The sequence below is a fragment of the Phasianus colchicus genome, chromosome 10 (genome assembly GCF_987193195.1).
Source record: "Phasianus colchicus chromosome 10, bPhaCol1.hap1.1, whole genome shotgun sequence".
NCBI lineage: Eukaryota > Metazoa > Chordata > Aves > Galliformes > Phasianidae > Phasianus > Phasianus colchicus.
The window spans coordinates 21,611,305-21,633,475 of NC_143445.1; the positions used below are offsets into that span (position 1 = coordinate 21,611,305).

Below are 22,171 nucleotides of genomic sequence, written 5' to 3' on the forward strand. Positions count from 1 at the left end.
TGACCCAACAAAAACCACATCACTGGAGCTGACCTTCTGGGGACCTATGAGCTGCAACACCGTGCGGAGGAGCCCTGCTGGGATGTGCGTGGTCCCGGCTTTGTGCAAGGCAGCAGACCACTGCCATCTTTGAATCCCTTTCTAGCCCCATTTCCGTGGCTTTAAAGATGACTGCCATAGTTTTCCTGGTTTCTTACCAGGCTCCTTCCTCTCTTCATCAGTGGTGTCACTGTCAGCCCCCCAGACAACCTGCAACCACCCCAAGCAGTAAGGGGAGCAAAGTGCTGTGCCTGAGGCTTGCTTCAGCGCTCTCTCATTAATCCTTCCTCTGTTCTCATGAGTTTTGTTACTTCCAATCTTGCAGGAAGATGAATTTCTAAAGCTGTCTCTCTAGTGGTACTCTTCAATTTGATTAAATGCATCTGTCATCTGGACAAAGAGCTGGACGAGGCTGAGGTACCCTCCAGACAAGTCTTATCACTGAGGTCACCCTCATGTCAGGGTGAAATTGCCCATAACAGTCAGGCACACGACAATGCTTTTGTGGCAGAATGTCTGTTCTCCCCAGGCACTGAGTAGTTTCTATACCACGATGATTTCTGCTCATTTTCCCAAAACAGCACGTGGCTGGCTGACCAGTCATTCAAATGCTTAATCCTATTTTGAATTTGAATCAGGCTTTGGCCTCAGTAATGTCTTACAGAGAGAATCTCTAAACCTTTCCAGAAATAAAAGTTTCCTCTCTATCTCCTTTATTTCACTGAGCTTTTTGCAGTGATGTTCTTTAATGTCTTGCCATCATCAGGACTGGCTTCAGAAGAGATTGCCTGGGTGTCCCTTGGACTGAGTGAGCTCCCAACCTGTGCTGTTGGACATCCCATCACACCCTGTAAATCTTTTTCTAAACTGTTTCTGCTGAAAAAGGCAGTTTCCACAGGACTGTCCTTTTGTTGGTTTTGCAAAGATCCATTGATTCAAGTCATGCTTCAAAGAAAAAACTATTTGAAGCAAATTTGTAGAACTATCTAGTTGTAGAAATAATATCACATTCCAATCAGAAATCACATTTAGCCAGAAAGCTGGGCCCCCTTCTTTCTTCCTTTTGCATCAGCTGAAAGCTCAGGGAGTTCCCTGCAGGGGTCAAAGAGATTTGGCATTAGTATGGAAGGATAAGAAGAGGCATTAATCTCGCTGTCTCATCTTCTCTTGTGGTATGATGAGAACCAGAGTGAGGAAGGCTCATCCTGTAATTAAGCCCTGACTCGAGACTTGGAATCTTCTTTACAGTTACTGCCTCTTCTACAGGTTTCTGAGTGAACTCCATGGTTTCTTGCAGTCCAAGGCTGGAAAATGAGGATGAAAATGTTGCCTGGAAGCAGGCTGTGTCTTATCTGCACAGAGTGTAATTCCTTTGGGTCAGGGACTGCCTGTGATGTAGCTGAGCCTCCTTTGGGACCCAGAAACGCTCAGAATCATACAATCAAAAACTGGTTTGTATTGGAAGGGACCTTAAAGCCCACCCAGCCCCAACCCCTGCCATGGGCTGGCTGCCCCACCAGCTCAGGCTGCCCAGGGCCCATCCATGGCCTTGGGCACCATCCTCTGAGTGAAAATTCCCCCCCAGCATCCAACCTAAATCTCCCCTCTCTTAATTTAAAGCTAAACCACTGTCTGGAAGGGAAATTCACCATTTGGTTTCATTTCACTTCCCCCAGCCTTTCTTGCTCAGTACCCTCCTCACTGGGCTGAGTGGAGAACACAGGTAACAAATCCATCAGACACATTCCCGGTTTGGATAGAGCATGAAGGAAATCACCATCAGAGCTGTGTGGGGACACAGTGAGACCTTGGGAATGGGCAGTGCAAGAGAGTGTCTCATGGTGGATCTGGCTGCAGATGTGCCTGGGGGAAGCCAGGATAAAAGCTGTTGGCGAGAGGGGATTAAACGATTCAGTGTCTGCAGGCTGCTTAAAGGACCACACACTATTTTTTCCTATTCAGAATGTGCCTTTCAACAACAAACCCAGACAAACAGAAGCATTTGCTGCCATTCAGCTTTCTTTGGGTTTGATGGTAAAGCTTTGGGCATGGTGAGTGCAACATGTCCATCCAGGTCACACCATACATCATGTGGAACATGGGACACTGCTGAGGGCCAGCTCCCACTGTCCCAGTGGTGCAGGTGATGTCAGGGTTTAATCTGTTTTCTGATTTTTCAGATTTTTAGACTAATCAGAACCATCACAGTTCATAGACCTTGTGTTTAACGATGTGGCCAGGACAATGTGATATAGAAATTATTAATTTGGATCTTCTCCAAATGGTTTCCTTTGGGGTATTTTAGCATTTGCTTGTCAAATTTCACCCAGAGTCTGTGCCATTTCTGCTTGAACTACAAATAGGGAAAATGAAAGGGATAAGAAGAGGGAAAGGAAAATGAAAAGAGAATGTTACCTTGCAGTTTTAACAGGCAGCTTGGTTTATTCATCTTGCTACCAATGATGGATGGGGTTTTGCCCACACTGGGATTTGCTGAGAGGTTTGTATTTTCATCAGTTTTCACTTTGCATGCAAACGAGATTGTTCATTGTCTGCTGCTGCTTTTGCAAAGAAGCATAAAAAGCTCAAGTGAGGCAAGTGGGCAGCAAAAAGTTGCACATCTGGGATGAGAGCCCACCAACACCCCCAGGCTGACCCTTGGTAGCACCAACAGTTCAGCAGGAGAGCTGAACTCAGCTCAGGAATGGGCAGCACTGCAGGAAAATGAGGACTGTATGGATATGATTGTTTGTTATCACTGGTGTTCCCATTGATCTGCTGTTCCCCAGAGATTTCTTACTGCTGCAGGCAAAGGGCAGAGCCTGGGAAGGGTCAGCCCTGAGGATGAACACATTACCCAGATTAAATTGTATTTTTCTTCAGACTGAATGCAGGTTCTGCAATGGATGAAGCTCAGCTATTTCAGATGGGTCATTCCAGGTCTGTTCTAGCTTCAGATCCTAATTTTGTATCTCAGCTGAAGGACGACGGGCAGAGCCTGCACCTCTCACATTGCTGTGGATTTAATATCTTAATGCAGCCTTGGCTGAACACTGCTCCAAGCAGAACACCTATTGAATTACCCACAGCACATCAGTTGAAATCTCCTGTTTGAGAACCCACAGAGCCTGACCCAGCTCAGCTTTCAGGAGAGGCTGATAAGATCTGAGCTTGTGGTAGCACAGTTTTAGGTTTTAATTGGGTATTCATTAAAGCATTGCCACCCACTTCTCTTGACCATGGGGCTGTGGGGGAAAGAGCTGACCGACACCTGCACCTCTCTCATCTGCACACCTGGGTGCTGGCATTCCCTGCACCATCAGGCAGAGTGGGGAAAGCTGTGTGAATTACTGAGTCCATTAGCAGCCCTCCTTTGCTGCATGGCTGTGAGCTTTCGATGAGAGAACCCCAAAGAGGCTCTGGAAGTCACACGAGAGGGAAGATGAACCAGATGGCTTCTCTGCAAAATTAAGATTGGATTTTAGGTTAGTTTGTGTATTTTCTAGTAACTTAATATAGCCTTCTTTCTGTTTGTCGAGACAAATAAGACAAGTCATTAATATGCACATCGTGGCAGTAAATAGGTTTCAAGCAAGCTTCTGCAGTGCTGGGGGAGGATGATGAGCCAGCTAGTATGCAAAAAGCTTCTGCCCTTACAACATAGGGAGAGGGTTGGGAAGTTGAGAGAGAACATTTTTCCATTAGTGTGTATACAGAAAGGTTAATCAAGGGTTCAAAGCAGATAATGGCACTGCTTCTAATTCAGTTAGGTCTAATGCTAAAAATGCACATTTTTGGGAATGCTTTTTGAGGTCACCCAATTATAGACATGGCGCAGCCCTCGAGATCATCTGGGCAGTGTACAAATGAAATGCTCTTCATGTTGACCCGCTCTGTATCTCTTTTTATTGCTATTCTTCTGGCCCTTTGCAGACTTCTAAACACTGTCTTTTAGAAATTACATTGCCTGGAAAAATCCACTGGGCTTTTCTGCAGAGGAGTTAATGGCTTTTATGAAGAGGTTTACCTAATGTGAGCTGATGTTTTTGGTCTCCTGAAACTGGTGCTGAACAGAGCTGGAAGTGAGCGTTAAAGATGGGCTGGTGCTGTCTCCTCTGTGCTGAGTGTGGGAAAAGGAAGCGTTTTGCTGTGCCCTGCTTTTGAGGATGGTGAAAGTACATTTCAATTAAAAACCAGGAGTAGTGATTGAGTAATTTCTTAATGTGTCCAGTCAGTAAGAGAGAAATGAACGCCTCAATTAGACAAGCTGGATTCATCATTCAGGGAGGACAGTGTCCTGACTGTCCACATAAAACATCATCACATAAAGCAGCATCACTTCTGTCCAAACATGCTCTTGTAATAGGCAATATCTGATGTGTATTTACCTTCTTGGTTTACATGAACAAAGGTAAACAAGGCTCCTGAAGAAGGTGGTTCAACCCCTTTCCTCCTGGCTGGTCTCTCCTCCACCCTTCCTCACCAATGGATTGGACATCTGCAAAGGTCCTCATGGTGTACTGATGGTTGGACTAAGTGATCTTAGTGGACTCTTCCAACGTTAATGATTCTGTGATTCCATGATTCTGTGACTCACTGCCCTGTTCCAGAGCTCGCCCTGACATCCTGAATTCACCATGTCTGATTGCCCTCGTGCTCATTTCCACATCCAGCTTCACCTCTTGATGTGGCATGCAGCAAATGTAATCTTTGAGCTGTGTCTCAAAGACCTGCAGAGCCTGTGGCTGCAGGAGGGGAAGGTGAGGAGGGGTGAATGAATGTCCCTGAGCCTCCCAGGGGACAAGGCACTGCTGCCCAGCCAGGCTGAGGACATTGAGGAATGGCACATGCTGGGAGAATGGGATCACACAGGGGAAAAGTGGTACAGTGCCAGCTGGAGGGGTTAAAAGCAATGCTGTTTTCGGAGCAGACCTGTGGAGTAGGGAGAAATTAAAATGAGTTGTCTATTACTGAGTTTATTGTGCTGATATGTGTTTATTTGGAGTTCAGGATCTGAAGGCAGGCTTGGCTGCTAATTTTAGCACTACTGGATTTCTTGGAGTGTTTTTATTAAACAATTAAGGAGCAGGGAGAGTGGTGCATAATGAAATTTTGCTGTTGGATGGCACACATTGCAGTGCCTATCCCAGGACGCACCCTTAGGAGAAGATGCTGGGGGTCCCATCTCTCCACTTCCTGCAGAATGTGGTTCTGTATTTCAGGGAATGTCCCCTTTCCTGCAGGCATGGCTCTGAGGTGCGTTATACTGAAGCACAGCTGGTGCTGAGCACAGACTGCTCCCAGGTCACTGGCGTTGGCTTGACAACGTGTGTTTTCCTTATTATTCTTTAAGCAAGAAACCCCAGTGTTGTGTTGATGCAGAACAAGCAGCAATTCATTTGCAACTCCCCAAATGAAGCTAAATTTCTCAGAATAAATTGAACATGAAAGCAGCATCTGAGCAAACCCTGATGGATTGCTCAGTCCTGCTTGGAAACACAGGCATTCAGCTTGAAGATAGCAACTTGCAGCCCCTGCCCACTCTCCCAAGACCCCATTTGTAGCTCTTATCTAAACCAACTCTCCACTTTTTTTCAGGGCTTTATATGATTTACAAGCAGTTGTTTCCTGCTGGCAGCAGATTGTGTTCTTGCAAGGAGGACATTTGAAAAAAGCCAGAAGTGGAGTGACACCAACTGGCACAGCTACCCAGCTCTATGTGAGGACAACAAAGTGGTGCTTAAACAGAAGTGTGCTTTCACATAGTGCAATTAGAGATGTTCTCCCTTATGGTGAGTGATGGTCTGAAGGCAGGTGGCAGGGGATGGGTGAGAAGGGCAGCAGAGGCCATGGGCTTTGCCATCACCTGCATGTGGGGATTCCTGTGGTAGGGGAGGAGGTGTGTGCCCAAGTCTGGTACAGAAAGTAAGGGCTGTGCCACCATCCCTGAGGGCATTTCTAGTTGTATCTTCTTTGGTGGGGAGGAGTGCTGGCTCATGCGTATCCATCAGTGGGTGCCACGTGGCCAAAACCATCAGAGGATATGCACACATGTCGATCAGAGATGGGTTTGTGTTTCTTCTGCTTTATTGCTGCCCTTCTCTGACTTTGCTTCCCACTGACTCTGTAATTTTCTGTTATAATATAACAGAAGGGCTGTGCATTTTAATCCTGTGTAATTGCAGCCCTCATCACCTCGTCCATCCCATGCATCCCACCTCCACCTGCCCCTGCAGAAACGCATCAGCGTGCTATTACACGAGGAGGCTGTGAGGGGCTCTTGTCCTTTCCTCCATCCCCTCATTATTTTTAGAGCTTGAGGTTCCTTGCCTCCACCTAGTGCAGACAGGGGCCCTGAGAGCCACCCCCAGAGCAGGTATGACTCAGCCATGCAGTTTCAGGGCTCTTTGTGCAGTTTGGAGGAGGATGAGTCACAGAAGGCGAAGGCAGAGGCTCAGCTGGCAGGATCAGAATGCTGAAGGTCCATGGCTTCCTACAGCAATCCCACCCCTGGCACTGGCTGTGCACTGTAGATGTTGGGCAACTGATCAGAGAGGTACAAATTATCATCAAGTCAGCTGTGATTGATAGAACTTTAAAAAAGGAAAGAAGTTCCTTCTTTATCAGAAGGTTTGGGGAAAATGGTTCTCTGTTAATACAACCTTTGTCAGCTTTCTGCAGCAGGGGCACGGGGTGTTTCCACAAACCTGCACACCAACATGTAGCCCAGTAGTTCTGAAGTGACATTTTTCAGTCACTGAAAATCAGTGAAACAGGAGTTGCCCTGATCAGCGCTTATGTAGGAGATGATATTTATTTTTCTTGTCCTAGATATCAAGCAAAGAAGTGTCAATAATTGTCTCCCGGAGGCATTTTTCTACCCTGCTTCTACAGAGACCCTATCAAACAAAAGACAGCTACCAATTGTTTTGTATTCCTTTGGACTCAACTCACTGTACAGGAGATGTATGATGACTCAGACAGCTTGGATGCACTGCCCCTAAATCAGCAATGAGAACCAATTGTTCTTTGCTAACATAGAAGCAGACTATTCACCAGTTGGTTGTCCGATAGAACTTTGGCTCCTGATGGGGAATGGTCTCAGTCTTGTGCTGAACTAAATCCCAAGAGATTTGGACACGTAACAAGTACAAGGATGGAGCAGAACTGCTGAATACTGATGCTGTACAGTTAATGAGTCTGTAAGCAAATTAAGCCATTTTGGCCTCCTGATAAACATACACAACTTGAACAAGCAATAGGCACGTACCAAAAGCCACCTTTTTCATGGTGACAATGCTGAAAGTCATTTCCTGGTGCTTTTTGAGCAGAAAGGCTGCTATGCTAGTAGATACCTTCTCCATAACATCTTTATTCCTAAGGGAAAGATAGATTTGGAAAAAGAAAACGTTTTAGCTGTTACTCAAGTTTTGACCAAAGGCTCTGCACCAGCCATTAAAAACTTTACAGGAAAACACTGTAAGCATAATTGTTGGCTTTTTGAGCAAGAGTAAAAGTTTAAAACTCATGGCACAGCGCGAGTAAAAACAAACCAAGAGCAGTCCTGCTGTCAAGTGTCCAGTGTATGCAGGAGACCAGCGAGAGCCCATGGCCAAGGCGTTGCATTGCTGGCAGATCTCTCGTGCTGGGTCTGTAAATTCTTGTCCAAAGCCCAGAACAATCGAGGCGCTCCTATTGAGTTCCTTGACCTTGGGATTAGGCAGGATGTAAAACAGGAGGACACGGACAGCAATAACATGTTTTGGAGAAGTTATGCAAATGATGTTAAAGTACACAGTTTAAAATATTAGCTCTGGCAGAAGAAGACTGCTGAAGTTTCAGTCAAGGGGAACAAATACTCAATAAATTAAAAACTCAAGATTTGGCTTTGAAACAATTGCTTTGTAAGCAAATGTTCCCTTTTGTGGTCTGCATGAAATGTACTCGGGGAAGTGATCTGGGGGCAGATACTGCCATCATCAAATCCACCTGAAGAAATAGCTTGAACTTGCACTTCTGTTGCCATCCAGGAGCTTGACAGAGGGCTGACAACTCTCTCTATCCTTTTCCACATAACAGAGATCTTCCTAGAGCAGAGCTGTGACCCATTTGTGGCTGCAGGAGAAAAACTGCATCACTGCTGCCAGGTCAGAGCCCCTTGGTGCCAGCCCAGCAGCTACTGTGAGCAGGGGTTGGCTTACATTGTACAACAGAAGCCCAGTCCACGGTGGGATATGTATATTTTTTAAACTAATACTGTAAATATGCATATCTTCAATGTTTTCAAAACAAAGTCTAGATCACATAACACTGTATTCTGTGATGATTTCAATTATCTGGTAAATCTGCTGTGCTTTTATCCACAATGGATTCCTCTCCCTGAAAGGAGAAAAGAGGTCAGAAGCAGCAAGAAGGAGCTGGCAAAAAAAAAAAAAGTCAGTTATTTGGCAGAACAAGGAATACTTAGTGGCAAGGACCATGTTTATATAATGAAATTAATAAAATGGGACCAGTCAGATGTGTATTGCTGCTGAGAAGGAGAGTGGCAACTGGAGTTGCTCTGGATGCTGCTGTTGTTGCTCCCTTGGCTGTCGCAGCCAAACACCTCATGTTGTGTTCATCTTCTGAATGCTGATATATGTACATAAATCCCCATCTTACAAAGGGAGGAGCAAGACAACAGGGTTTTAAATGAATTGCTTTAGTCTGAGGGTGGCATGAGCATCTGGATGGGGAACAAATCTGCTGGCTCTGGCTGTCCTTCCCATCCCTTCAGTACAGGTTCTCCCTGTACAGGCTGAAGCACAAATCCCCACTGCATTTTCAAGAACGCAGGAATTGGATATGGCATTGGTCATTTCTTGCCAAGAGCTGAGGAAGAGGCAGAGCTCCTCTGTGGCTCAGATGCAGCAAAGCCCCAAGTTCCCTCATTGCTGCCCTGTGCAGCAATCAGCTCAATACTGAGTGCATCGAGCCAGCTGCGTGCATTTCACATCAATGGTCACAGTCCATCCATCCTACTCTGTCAGAGCTGCTTCTTCCTCTTTGTGTGCTTAATCCCTCATAGGTAATGTGGTGGATATTACAAAAGTTATGCATCAAGAAAGAATCATAACTGGAAAACTTTGCAAATTCAGACTTCCCAAAGATTGTAAAATCTCAGAACTCAGAAGCCCTGGCTCACTTTTCACATTTGGCTGCAATGTTTCCCTGATTAAAGGCCAAGCACAGCCACAGACGTATTGCCCAGGTGGGACCTGGGTTCTACCTACAAACTCCAGAGCCTGGAATCACACTGCCCAAGAAGGAGGTGAGTCCCCAGTGCTGCTTCTGTTCTGGGAGCCATCCATGAAACACTTTTGGCCTGTGCCACTGGTATAATCCATTGGGGTCAGAGACCTGCCTGTGGGCAATGTGCACGCAGCCTTTGTTTTACAGGTTGAGAACTAATGGTTATGGCCATGAGTTATCAGATGCCAGCTGGCCACTATCTGAAGGCCAGTCCCAAGCATATTTAATTTATTAGCAGAGAGAAACCCTAATTGAATTGACAGTCCGCTTATTGGGAACTGGGGATTCTTTCAAGATCTGATCATTTAATGACAGTGAATCTCTGCCTCAGTGAAAACTTCTGGATTTGACCCAAAGTAAATTAGTCAAAAAGCATAGCAAAAAATGTGCCCAACAAACCTCCTACAGATTCTGAGCTGCGTATGAAGGGCTGTGGAGGCAGCCTCTGTATTGTCCTCTTCCTTGTGGTCTTCCAGAGGATACACTGGGCAAATACCATGGGAAAAAAAGGAAATACTTTTGCCAACAGAAAAGCCACAGATAGTGGCAAAAGGGCAACCCTGCTAACAAGTTTGTGGATGGTATGTTCTGCCTTGGGCAGAAACTGCTGAGCATTATGTATAGTGCTTAAACTTGATTATTTCATGTTGTGCAACTCTAATCACTTCTGAGTGTTAATGTATGCAAATTAGGAACAGGATTAAAATTATAATTGGGAGTGAAATGTGGTCTTTCTGATGAAGCATAAAATTAGCTGTGTCTCAGCAAAAACCCAGCTGAACTGTGTATAGATAGGAGCTTCTTCCAGAGCTGGGGCATTGAATGATTTAGTTCAAATTTAATTTAAAAAAAAAAAGAATAAGATACTTCCAATACGTTCAGCTGTGTGTGGTGTTTAGAGAGCTGCTAAGGCACTGGGAAAGAACCCACTCTGTTTTATTCTGTATGGATCAATGAGTCCATCTTTGCTTCAGAGAAGCTGTGTGTCGTCATTGCATTTTCAGAGAAAAAAGGGGAGTTGTGGGGAAGTGTCAAAGATGGTAAGCATCACAGGAACGACGCACGTTGCATTTCATTCAAAATGACCTTCACATTAACTTTTAGCAGATAGGGTCTGACCAGAATAATGAATCAAAACTGAGTCACTAAGCACTAGTTCTTGCTGCCTGAATCACTCTGTGAGTCATGTTTCATCCAAGATATCTCTGTGGGAATTTGGGGAGTTCCTGTTAATGCGGGACAGCTGCCTGGGCCAGGTGAGACGATGGGACTCTGGGACGTGCTACTGACAAAGGGGCCTCAAAGTAGATGGGAACATACAAGCAGCCATGCCTCACTGTGTTCTAGTGAGAAGCCATCCTACGTCTGTCCCTTGGCCAAGAGACACAGAGGAACATGGCTGAGAACAGCACCTGGGACAAGCTGTATTGAAGTCCATCTATCAACCGCCAGCAATGCCCTGCTGGAGGACCACGAACTACAGGGCTGACCTCTTCCAAACACTCAGATAATTGTAAGTTTCATTTCCACTGCTCTCAGCAAGTTGCCAGCTGAGCATACTTATAACCTGCAACAGGTCTGTTAATTCCTTCTTTTGTGGATGTGCTGTAACTCAGCATGGGATGATGAGATGTAGTCTGGGAAGAACGTGTGCCAACAGCATTAGTGCATGCTGATCAGCTATTGTAGGGAACGGGTAGTTTTCACAATGGGGTTTGCAATTTTATACTAAAATGTAATGTCTAGAAAATTAGTGGTTTGCTGTTTTAATCTGAGTATTCCAAGCAGGTAAGGTTCACATTGTAAAGATTGGTAAGTTTGAGCTGTTAGGTAGATGAATGTGTTATGGACAGCTGGAAGAAGCTTGCAGGGTGCAACCAGGGTCTGATCAGAGTCCTGTGGTGGGTTGCACACATTTCCTGGCATCCTCGTCCTCTTCCAAACACAAAGTATATCCTATTCCTTTCTTTTCAGTTTGGAATGTTTTGTGAGTTCAAAGCTGTGTTCAGGTGGACGTCTGAGCTGATACCTTCCATGCACATCATTTGTTTTGGCACTAGGTTTAACCCACAGCTCAGGCTACAGTGAGGAACAGACACACTGACTTAAGGAGAACAGCAGTTGGTGCAAATCCAAAGCCCTTGCAAGGAGCAGATGAGTAGCCCACTGCCTATTCTGCAGTCTCAGCATCATTAAAGCTCCATGGTAGCATCTAAACCTGCTCCAAATAACCTAAAATCAACATATTTGTTAGATGAGACAAGGGTGTTGGCTGAGGTTATAGCTTTGTTTAATGGATACTCTCTTGTCTTCCAGTTCTTTGTTTTCTTTTCATCAACAGATAACCAGCTCTTTCAAAGGGTGGGGGATACCTGCCAGGCATAGCATGCTTGGTTTACTTTCCTTCTGTGTAATCACGTCTGTCCTCATTTTTCATTAAAATTTATTTCCATTTCATCTTCCTAAAAACAAATGCATCTCTTTAAAGATGCGCCAAGACAACACAGAGAACCCCACAAGGCCACAGTGATGTCACATATGGACCTCATTGGCTATTTGCAATAGAAATATCCAAGCAGCAGTAAATTATCTTTCCAGGGGCTGAGCTGGGCTTCCAGGGACTGGCAAGCTTCTAGCTGCATGTTGCCAGCCCTGTCTGACCTGTGCCTTCAGGTTTTAATTGCTGCTCTACGTCATACCTAGCTGCCCACAGTATTTAATGCCAACTGATGGAACTGAGCTCCTTGGGGATTTTAGAGAAAGGTTCCCAGTAATAAAGGCTGATGAATAAGTTTGCAGTGTGACCCTACAGTGGATCTTCATGGGTCAAGTCTTACTTCTAAGAGGGTGGGCGGCTCTACTCATCTCCATGGACAACTGCTAGAAAGCTCAGAGTAAAGAGTAAGGACTGCCTTATCTGCGTTTAAATGCTTTTTTGCTTTATTCCCCATGGGAGGAGTTGGGGATTGCCAGAATTCGGGCAATAAATGTTACAATAACTGCTGAGACATGGTGTCTCGAAGTAGGGATGAGGAAGTTGTCTTGTAGTTAGTACAAATAAAGTCCTCTTCCCTCTGTCTCTAACTGTGGAGGAGAAAAGAAGCAGCGCAGTAAGGCCAACGGCTAAGAACAACATTGGATTGAACATTCCCAGTATTTCCAAACAAGAACACTTCCCCTAGCAGCCACTCAAACTGATGTTAATTAGAAACAAGGATTCTAAATGACAAGTAAGAATGTGTTTAATTTGAGAAGAGCTTTCAGCATCTTCAGTCTATTGGAAACCAGACAGAAGCGCTGTGATATTGAGATCATAAAATTGAGATCATAGAACTCAGATCACAGGATTATTAAGGTTGGAGAAAGTGCCTAAGATCCCCAAGTACAACTCAAACCCATCCCACCATATCCACTGTGACTCAGTGTCACATCCCCACGGTCTTTGAACACCTCTAGGGGCAGTGACTCCACCACTCCCTAGGCAGCCTGTGCCAATGCCTGACCACTCTTCTCAGGAAGAAATTTTTCCTTATATCCAACCAGAACCTCCCCTGGCGTTACTTAAGGCCATCATCTTATACCCTACATACTGATGCCTTGCTGGTAGCAGTTGATGAAGATGGCAAAGCCACAACCTAACTGAGGAGAAGCCACAGCTCCCTGATCACCTGGCCAGGTCCTTTTGCAGCCCATGCCCTGTGCTCCCAACCCCACTCCCCTCCGTGATCCTACAACTCTGACCGGGACCAGGCTGCAGCCCTTACTCACCCAGTACATTATGTCTTCTCTTGAAGGCTGCCTCTCTAGAAAATAAACCAGGCCATTCACGCCAGCCCTCTGGCACCGGCCCCGAATGCAAATCCCAGGTTGCACAGCTTGCCCTGCTCTGCCTTGCATGCTTTGCACTGGGAGGTTTTTGTGCACGGGGACAAGTCCCCACTTTGTGCTGGACAAACAGTGACAGCTTTCTTTCTTGTTTGTTCAGTCTCAAAGACCCTCAGCATCCTGGTTTGAATTGAGTATTGTGGTTCCTCCCTGGCAGAAATGTAAATAACAAAGAAATTTCATGTATTTTAATTACCTGAAGGCGGCTGTTTTAATCGGGTGAATCCTCTCATGTGGTAAAAGTGACGTTGCTATGGAAACTATATCTGCCAGGAGAGGTGACACCAGCCTGCACACTGCCAGAGAGAGAAGTGGTGATGGGATGGCTAAGCCACTTGGCACAGCCCAGACCTCACAGTGGGAGCTCAGCCCACTGTTGCATCTTTGTATTTATGTTTTTGTGTAAGGCATGGATCTACCTAGGTAGGCCCCCTCCAACTGCACAAAGTGTTTGGAGCAGATATTTACCAAAAATACACAGAGTGTTCCCTGAACACTGATGGAGAACAAATGGTGGATGTGAGCACAGTGGGGCAGTGAGTGGAGTGTTTCAGCAGTGGTAATGGTAGCAGTGGTCACCTCTGCTGGTGAAAATATACAGCTAATGGTGGTGACTGTGTTGAAAAACAGAGTTTTGTAGCTGAGAATTTGCTCTATCAAATAGTGCTATTGTGCTCTTTGTATCTGTTGTCATTTCCAAGGAAATAAATAGGAGGCATTATGTTTGGAGCAACCAATATAATAAAGTGACTTGTGGGGCAGCAGCTCCAGCCTGGGCTGGGCTGAGCAGCTCGGGTGTTTTGCAACCATATACGGCCTTGACACTTTGTCTGGAATGTCACAAAACCACGGACAGCTTTGTCTGTTGCAGTGTTACAGCAGACCTGAGAAATCATTTCTCTGGGTGTTGGTGGCACTGAGCAGGGCAGAGCCCTGGGGTGGCCGTGCTGCTGCCCAGGGGACACACAGGCTTCCCTGGCCGCAGTTCGGCGTGTGGTTCAGAGCTGTGTTGTGGAAGGGTTTATTCATTTACTGAGCGGATGTGCTGATAAGAGCCCTGTGATAACTGGCAATAAAGCTATAATGACAATATGTTTCAATATATCAGCAAATACTCCTTTCTATGAAACCTTTTCCCCTTTTCTCTTCTGTAGATTAAAAGGAACTGCCTGGAAGGATGCTTTTCATTTCAGTTTACGCAAGCACACAACATATGGCAGGTATCTGTCACACTTGAGGATGGGTTTACCAGGACCCAACTTTCCTTAGAGGCACCACTGGAGCCCTGAGTGTTGATCAAGACCACTATGGAGAAAGGATGGTTATTTCAACCAACACCATCAATGTGCTGACAGAACGTGAATGCAACAGTTACCTTTAATATAGGGCAAGGTCTGGTTTGTTATAACTGATATTACAACCGATATGCAGCTAGTATTGTCCTACAAGCTTGACTTGTATGAAGGGGACATCAACAAGAAAGAAAACAACATTGAGGACTATTAGCTGCTGCCCATGCCATGCAGGCAATCGCCCAATTCCATTTCTGAGATGGAGAGCTGTGCAGAAGAAACTGGTAGAGAGGCACCAGCTGGAAGTGTTTGACTCCTGGGCACAGAAATACTGCAAACCATGTTTGGGTACTGCACTAATAGGTGAAATTAAAGTCATGTTCCTCACATAGCTCCTTCCTGGCTAGCTATGAATCATTAGTTTAAAAACAATTTCCTCATTATCTTTCCATTGCAGGAAAAGACGATGAGTTTTGTGAAGCTGTGGTTGTATCCCAGTTGATTTCCATGCCCTCTGCTCTTCTCACACAGGGCTAGGTGGACTGTGCTCTGAAACACCCTGTGCTGTTTCAGAAAGGGGGAAATGCCCCAAACTGATATCTTTCATGTGATTTAGGCAAACACAGAAAGTGACATCGCTTTACTTCCCCACTGCACGTGGCCTCGGCACCCAAACTGTGATCCCCATAGCTAGGACTGCCCCAATGGCTCTGCCACTTTGTCCAGGAAGGAAAATCCACATTGTGCATGGGAAGGAAACATGGGAGAACCCCCAGCTCCACTTAGTGGGCAAAGCACAAACAACATATTTCAGCTGCAGCAACAGCTGAAGGCTGAAGGGTATGTTTACAATGCTCAGCTGAGCCTCGTGTCGAAAGGTTTGCTTTCACTTCAAAAGCCTGTCCCGAAGCCTTGGGTCCCCGGAGAAGGCTATGCAGGGCTTTCCAGAATGAAAAAAGAGAATTCAGAATTTTTCAGTCGCCATCTTTTCTGCTTGAAAGTATCTCAGTAGCTCTGTTGATGAGTTAAGGATGGTTCACTAAGTAATTTCCACTGGTTGCACAGCATACATCTCACCCCAACCACCTGCCTTGTTATCTGGTGCTCCTTCTCATCAGGAAGGCCCTGTAGGGGATATGGTTTATTTAAAGCCCAGCCTGGCTGTAGCTCTCCCCTAGAAGTCTCTCATCAGCAGCACTGTGTGACTATCAGCTCCTGCCCTCTCTAGTCCTGGGGACCAGATCTATTTAAGGTATGAAAACATCACGATAAATGGAATTGTCCCATCTCCTGTGCTTGGAGATGGTGCCAAGAGCAGGTAGTACTTGGTGCTTTGGGCAACCCTCTGCTTTGAATATCCTGTTGTATGTGTTTGTAATGTGTTTCCTCCTGTGACATCCAGCCTGGAGGCACCAAGTTTGTCTCCTACACTGCTAGTGTTTGCAGTACTGATGGGCTGTCTTTTCTATGTCCTCTGTAGCTCTGCAGTTGCTCCTTCCCACCAAAATCACTCTGTGATGCTAATGAGCACTGAGGTAGCTGCACAGCAGTTACTGGCTCCTAGCTATAATTTTGGTAGTTAATTAGTGGTTCTACTACTTGTCCCAAAAGATGGAAAGCTTTAATTAGGCTTGCAAAGGGACTGTGGAAAAACCAACCAGCAGTTGGTGAGCGTGCTGCCAGCGGAGTGCCAGCACAGAGCGTGGCAGAGATGTACTTGTTGTCTGCAGCTCCTGGGGAGCACAGCCTTATTGGGCAAAATAAGGAGAAGAGGGGGTGGGAGAGCTGATGCTGCCCTTATCCATGGCTCTGCAGGTGAGTCAGAGCCCTGCAGGGGATGAGGGGAAGGAGTGCAGGGTCTCCTCCTGCCCTCTCCATCCTCTCCAGCAGACTTTGCTCTTGCAGTATTGTCAGATTTTGGGTTTCCTCCCTCCTTGTGTGTCTGATCCATACATGAAGCTCTCTGCAAAGCTAAGTCCAATGAAATTCTCCTTACAATCCATATTAAAATTTCCCTTTGGCAAAGTGAGCTCCATTTGTGTGGAGAAGATCTTGAATGCCTTTTCCTTTTTGGTACAGACAACTGGTGCTCTGCATTTCCAATTTGAGCTCAGACCGAGAAGGAACATATTTGTAACTCTGCAGAGGAAGCTGCCTGGAGGCAGAAGCAAAACCCATCAGGTGTGTTTTTGATAGCATCAGTGCAAATCCAGACTCTGGGTGGTGGTCATAGGCAAAGCATGGGGACTGCCCATGACAGAAGCTTGGGTTTTTCATTTTGGTGCCTGGGTGTCTGAGGTTCAGCCTGCACAATCCATTTAGCTGCTGTGCATCTTCCTGTGCTCTGCTCGCACGGGTTATTGCATTAAGCTGCAGACTGGGAGATGGCAGTAATTCTTTTATGCAGAGATGCAGTCTCCCAAGGTGCCCTGGCTGTAGAGGTTGGTGGCCACTGCACACGTGTATCTCCTGCTCTAGTTACCTTCAGGCTGAACCCTTGCAGGCATGCAAGTATATCCAATTATTTAAAAGATGAAGGGCAAACAGCCTTATTTCAGTGTTTTTGCTCTGCTCTGCTGTCTCAAGATGCCAGCTACTCATGATTATCAATGGGAAAGGGGTGCCTGAATCTGCTTGGAGGTTCCAGCTGTTATTTATCAGCTCTGTGCCCTGTTTTCTCATTGAAGAAATGGTTACCACGTAGGCTGATGCAGCAGAGATGGATGTAGGACTGAAAGAGTACCCTGGCACGAGAGGGCCCGAGGTGTTTGATACTTCTGAATATCAGGTTTCTTTGGAGTGGCTTTTTGCAGTTAATGATCTGACCAGAAGCACACTTTGATGGTATAAATGCTTGCATTCAGAGACATCTCCTACTTCCCTTTTTGGCTTGACATCCTCTTCTTATGCAATTCTCCAGCATAATTTGCACAAACGTGTCCATCCTTAGGTTTGTACAAATATATTTGCCCTTTGGTTACACAGATTTTCCTTATTCTGGAAAGCTGGCAATACTGTTGAGAATCATAAAATCTAGCTATGACTGAAAGTTGTAATGAGTGCAGAGGTGATTAGGAGGATTTACCTAAGACACTCCTTGACTCCTATCAAGATCCCCATATGCCTGCCTCTAGTCACCCTCTGTGACACCTGGGCAATGGAGTTGGCTTGGATAGAGAGCAGTCAGAAACCACCTAAGGGTTCTGTGCACAGACCAAGCTGAAAAGCTGCTCAAGTTGTGCAAGTCAAATTGAAACTCTCTGTCTCCTGGCATTTATCCCTGGCATCTACTTGCAACCCCCAGGCTTGGCTATCAGCTCTGCAGCTAATGAATTGCCCTATGATGTGATTGTGCTTGGCTCCTTTCTCTCTGTGCTGTCCTTGAAGCCTCGTCCCTGATAAATCCCACGCAGCCCCTGACATGCACACATCCAGCAATGAGCAACGTGGGAAGGCCAAAAGCAGTGGCTCCCCCCAGCCTGACCCTCCCTCCCATCAGCAGATTTCTCAACAAAACAAAGGCTCTGTCTGTGTTATCTCACGGGTGGAAGAGTCTCTCCTGGGCATGTTGGCTTTCTCTGGAATGGCTCTGATTTGTGCAAGAGGGCAAAAGAGCAGGGCAAGGCCTATACCCATGGATGGCAGTGGCTAAGCTGGCAGTGGTGCTTGTCCCTTTGTGTGAGGCATCTCACTTGGCCCTGCTGCTGTGCTTCCATGTCCGTCCTTGGCTCTGGGGCATGTGAAATCTTCTAACTAGCTTTGGTTCCATCTGAACCTGATGTATTGCAGTGTTTTCTGCATCCCAGATGGCTATGAACTCTTCTGATGACTTATTTTGACATTGTTGAAAGGCAGTTACCTCCTGTGCATCTCCTACTGCAAGATATTAAATCCCTGGGCACCAGTTTCCATCCATCTGCATCCCTTCACTCTAAATACTCTCTTCCATCCACTTTCCCACTGCCATGGATGCTTATCACTCACTTTCTAAGGTGGTAGATTGCATGTCTCCTGAACTGGCTGCTTTCAAGATGGAAAGAATGAGGTAATAGCAGCAAACCGTTGAGAATTAAGAACCCTCTTTCATTTTTGGCATTTAAATTGCAGTCAGACTGCAGCTGACCACACTGGCTCTTCCCCATGCCCTGACCCCAGCTTTGAATGAAGGCCACAGCACTGTGCCACTAAGGGTTCACGGAGACATTTATTTTCATAATGTTTAAGAACTCAATTTTATTGAGTGAACGTTTTTTAACTTTGATCCTGTAATTTGCTCTTAGACCATCCTTCAAAATATCTGAAGATGCTTAATGTCAGTAACAACAAAGTCAAACAATGAAGATAAGAGAAGCTGTGGATGTTGGCCATTTCTGCCCCATGACCTGTGTTGGTGCACTGGTGTTGGGCAATGTCTGTGCACTCGCTGGCTTTGACCCTCATGTTTATGCTTGAAAAAGCAACTAAGTGTGTGCATTTTGACATCTTTGAAAGCTTTCAGAACCATCAGCAATCTCCAGATGGCTCCTGTCCTAAGCTACCCCACAAAGAGTCCCTAGCACCGTTATGATCTCCTGCCACGATGAATGGGGCTGAGGTTGGGAGGTGCTGTCTCCTCCTCTGTCTCTCTTTGTCGTGGGGAGGAGGCATTCAGGTCTTGACTTGGAAATGTGATACTCCTTATGATACTTAAGACTAATTGGAGGTGAGAACTGAGGTTTTCATGGAGATCTCCTCTACTGGTGTGAAGCTTCTCCTCATTTCCACCCTAAATTATTTATGGCCAGCTCATTCCCATTAGTTCTTCTTAGCTTAATTATTTTCTTTTCCTGCTGTGACTCCTTATATACTTATAAACAGCAGTAATAACCTCTTTCAACCCTCTAGGCTTTCAGCTGAATGAGCCATCCTTCTCCAGTCTCCCTGTGGAGTCTCTCTTCTCTGTCTTTTTGACCATTACCACACTTTCGGGAAAGGCTGTGCCTGCAAGTGCATGGGGAAAGTCTTCAGTGGGCTGAGCATGAGGCATCAAGGGGGTTTCAGAGAAAATGGCCAAGCTGGAGAATGGGTGAGTGCCTCAAGAATATCTTAAAGTAGAGACTAAAGAAGGAAAGTACAGGCTGAGTGGATAGACAAAAAGGCTGAGCTTTAAGAGGAGGATGTCCCGACAAAGATACCCCCTCATCTCAGCCTCATCCATCCCAGTCAAATTTATTTATTTTTATTCTGAAACTGTTTTTCCATGCTTGTACTCTTAGTTGAGGCAATAGAATGACTAAGTCCATATATCAAGACCTAGCCTGGATCCTAACATCCCACCACAGGCTCTCTCTGCTCTGTGGGTGAGCCACCACTGCGGGAAGGTGCTGACAACCACTGGTTCTGACTCGACCACCATCTCCCCTGCTTAGTGTGAGTGTTTGTAAAGCCAAGTTTACACAAACTAACTGCTTTCTAATGATGGGTTTGTGTTGGTATATCCACAGCAACCCATTAGTTGGCACATATATCATTTGCATAACTGTTATAAAGAAGAGCCTTCTGCATTGCTGATGTGTATGAGTTTCTGCTTAATTCTCAGTGATTAAACTAATTTACACTAAGCTGTAGTGTGGAAGCTGGAGTAATTTTCATGAAAGCTAATTCTACAGAGCCTTTCACAGAAGGTATTTCGATGATGATAGTTAAGTGTTGTCCTTAGCTCTCTTACCAACCCCTTAGTCGTGCCTTAACCGTGCTCTGAGCTTTGCCTTCAGCCTATTGCAAACCTTGGTGCTTGCACGTCTCTTGCTGAGACAGAGAGCAGTGCAGTGTTGGCACCAGCAGCACGGCTGTGCTCGGGAACTTTTTCATGAAATTTCACCCATTTTTAGCTTCTCCTGTTCTCTTCCTTGGAATTACCACTTCAAATTTGGAGTTTTAAAGAGATCATTGCAAAAAATGATACAACTACAACCCAGCGAAAGTGTGTGGTTGGCATCCATCTCCAGCACTCTAAGTCTATGCAAAATCTGCTGCTTTTTGTTGAGGTACCACCACAGCAGCCTCATTTTCCCCAGCACCCAGCAGCACCCTCTGAGCGTGTCTGAAATCAGATCTGTTTTCTTCTGAAAACTTAATGGAGTGCTTGAGAAACACGGCCATGAATTGTTTGGGGAAATGGTGCCAGGCAGCCTGATTTGCTTTTGACATGATTCCAAAACTCCAGTTGACTGGAAACTAAGTGCAACCCCAGCAGAAGGATTAATCCAACTATTTTCTTAAGAAAACATAATTACTATGAATCTTTCCAAGCTTGCACAGAGACAGCAGTAAGCCCTTTTCCTAAGCTGCCGGCTGTGGCTGCAGATCTGGCAGTGATGCTGTGAAATCGATCGTTCCCCTTTGGCAGGGCCAGTGAGAGGCATCTGCAGAGACAATGTTGCTGCTGAGCCTTTCCTTTTGCTGCCTGCACTGGGATATGCAGCATCTGCCATGGCTGCTGGCAGCAGAGGTATATGAAGGAGGTGGTTTTAATGTAAAATATGTCACTTCTTTGCTACTTTGCTCTCAGCATGGATGTGCGTGATACGCCCTGGGAGGATGGCAAAACCATGCTGTGCTCAGCCCCGGTGCCCTGTGATGGGAGGGATGGCTGTGCAGCAAGGACTACTTTCCTTCTTTCAAAGGATATTTTTCACAGGAAAACATCAGTTAAACAAAAAATTGCTGATTTGATTGTTTCCTGCTGCCAGCTTTTCTTTTAGGACCTCCCTTTCCTTGTGATAAGTTCTCCAAGCAGGGATTTACTGTTTTCAGAAGACTGACGTGAAGGTACCATGCAGACACTCATTATGACATGAATTTTAATCTTGTTCCAGTACTTGCATTTTGAAAAGAGCTGGAAAAAAAATCCATTAAAAAAGCAAAATGCAAATTGATTTTGAATTCATTTGAAACTTTTTTGCAGTTAGTTGGTTCTGATGGTGTATTGTTTCTATCAAGAGAGGTTCAGGTTGGGTACTAGGGGAAATCTCAGAGCAGTGAGGCATTGGCACAGGCTGCCCAGGGAGGGGGTGGAACAACCATCCCTAGGGGTGTTCCAGAGCTGTGGGGATGTGGCACTGAGGACATGGGCAGTGGGCATGTGGGGATGGGTTGGGGCTGGGCCTGGGGATCTTAGAGGTCTTCTCCAACCTCAGTGATTCCATCTCACCCATTGGGTTTTTGTGGAGCCACCATCTCACTCTTTCAACTTGTTGTTCAAACCCCTTGAAAATAAATTGTGCTTCAAAGAGTCGACATGGAGAGCTGTGGTTGGACCCTGGGCCCAGGAGACTGAGGCCAACAGGCAGCCACGGAGGGCCTGCAACCCTACCCCCCCCCCGGAGCCCCACCATTCACCCTGCCCCTCTCACAGCAGCAGAAAGAAATCCTTTTACCTTCTCCAGGGCTGATAAATGGTTTTGTGTCAGCTCTTCCATGAGCAAGAAGAGACTGCAAATGGAAACAAAAAGCATCTGAAAGAAACAGTAAGTAATTTCTAACGAGCCTTTCCAGGATATTTTAAATGATGAAAAACCCCTCTGCTCTGTCTACAGTTAACCAAGGTCCTTTGGAGCCAGGAGGCTACTGAATATTTTAAGAGCAATGTTATTTTTCAGCAGTTCACAGCTAATGAATTCCCA

At 45.8% G+C, this 22,171-nt stretch overlaps 2 long non-coding RNA genes across 2 annotated transcripts; both read left to right on the forward strand.

Annotated features, from left to right (window-relative positions):
- The first annotated feature begins 3,295 nt into the window (after nucleotides 1–3,295).
- On the forward strand, nucleotides 3,296–9,327 carry LOC116243376 (uncharacterized). The gene is made up of 3 exons (XR_004169947.2): nucleotides 3,296–3,524; nucleotides 5,638–5,831; nucleotides 6,871–9,327. It is a non-coding gene; the product is annotated as an uncharacterized LOC116243376 (long non-coding RNA).
- A 6,343-nt stretch (nucleotides 9,328–15,670) lies between these two features.
- Nucleotides 15,671–20,078, forward strand: LOC149916661 (uncharacterized). Its single transcript, XR_016469486.1, has 4 exons — nucleotides 15,671–15,759; nucleotides 16,587–16,688; nucleotides 19,392–19,572; nucleotides 19,763–20,078. It is a non-coding gene; the product is annotated as an uncharacterized LOC149916661 (long non-coding RNA).
- The last annotated feature ends 2,093 nt before the right edge of the window (nucleotides 20,079–22,171 follow it).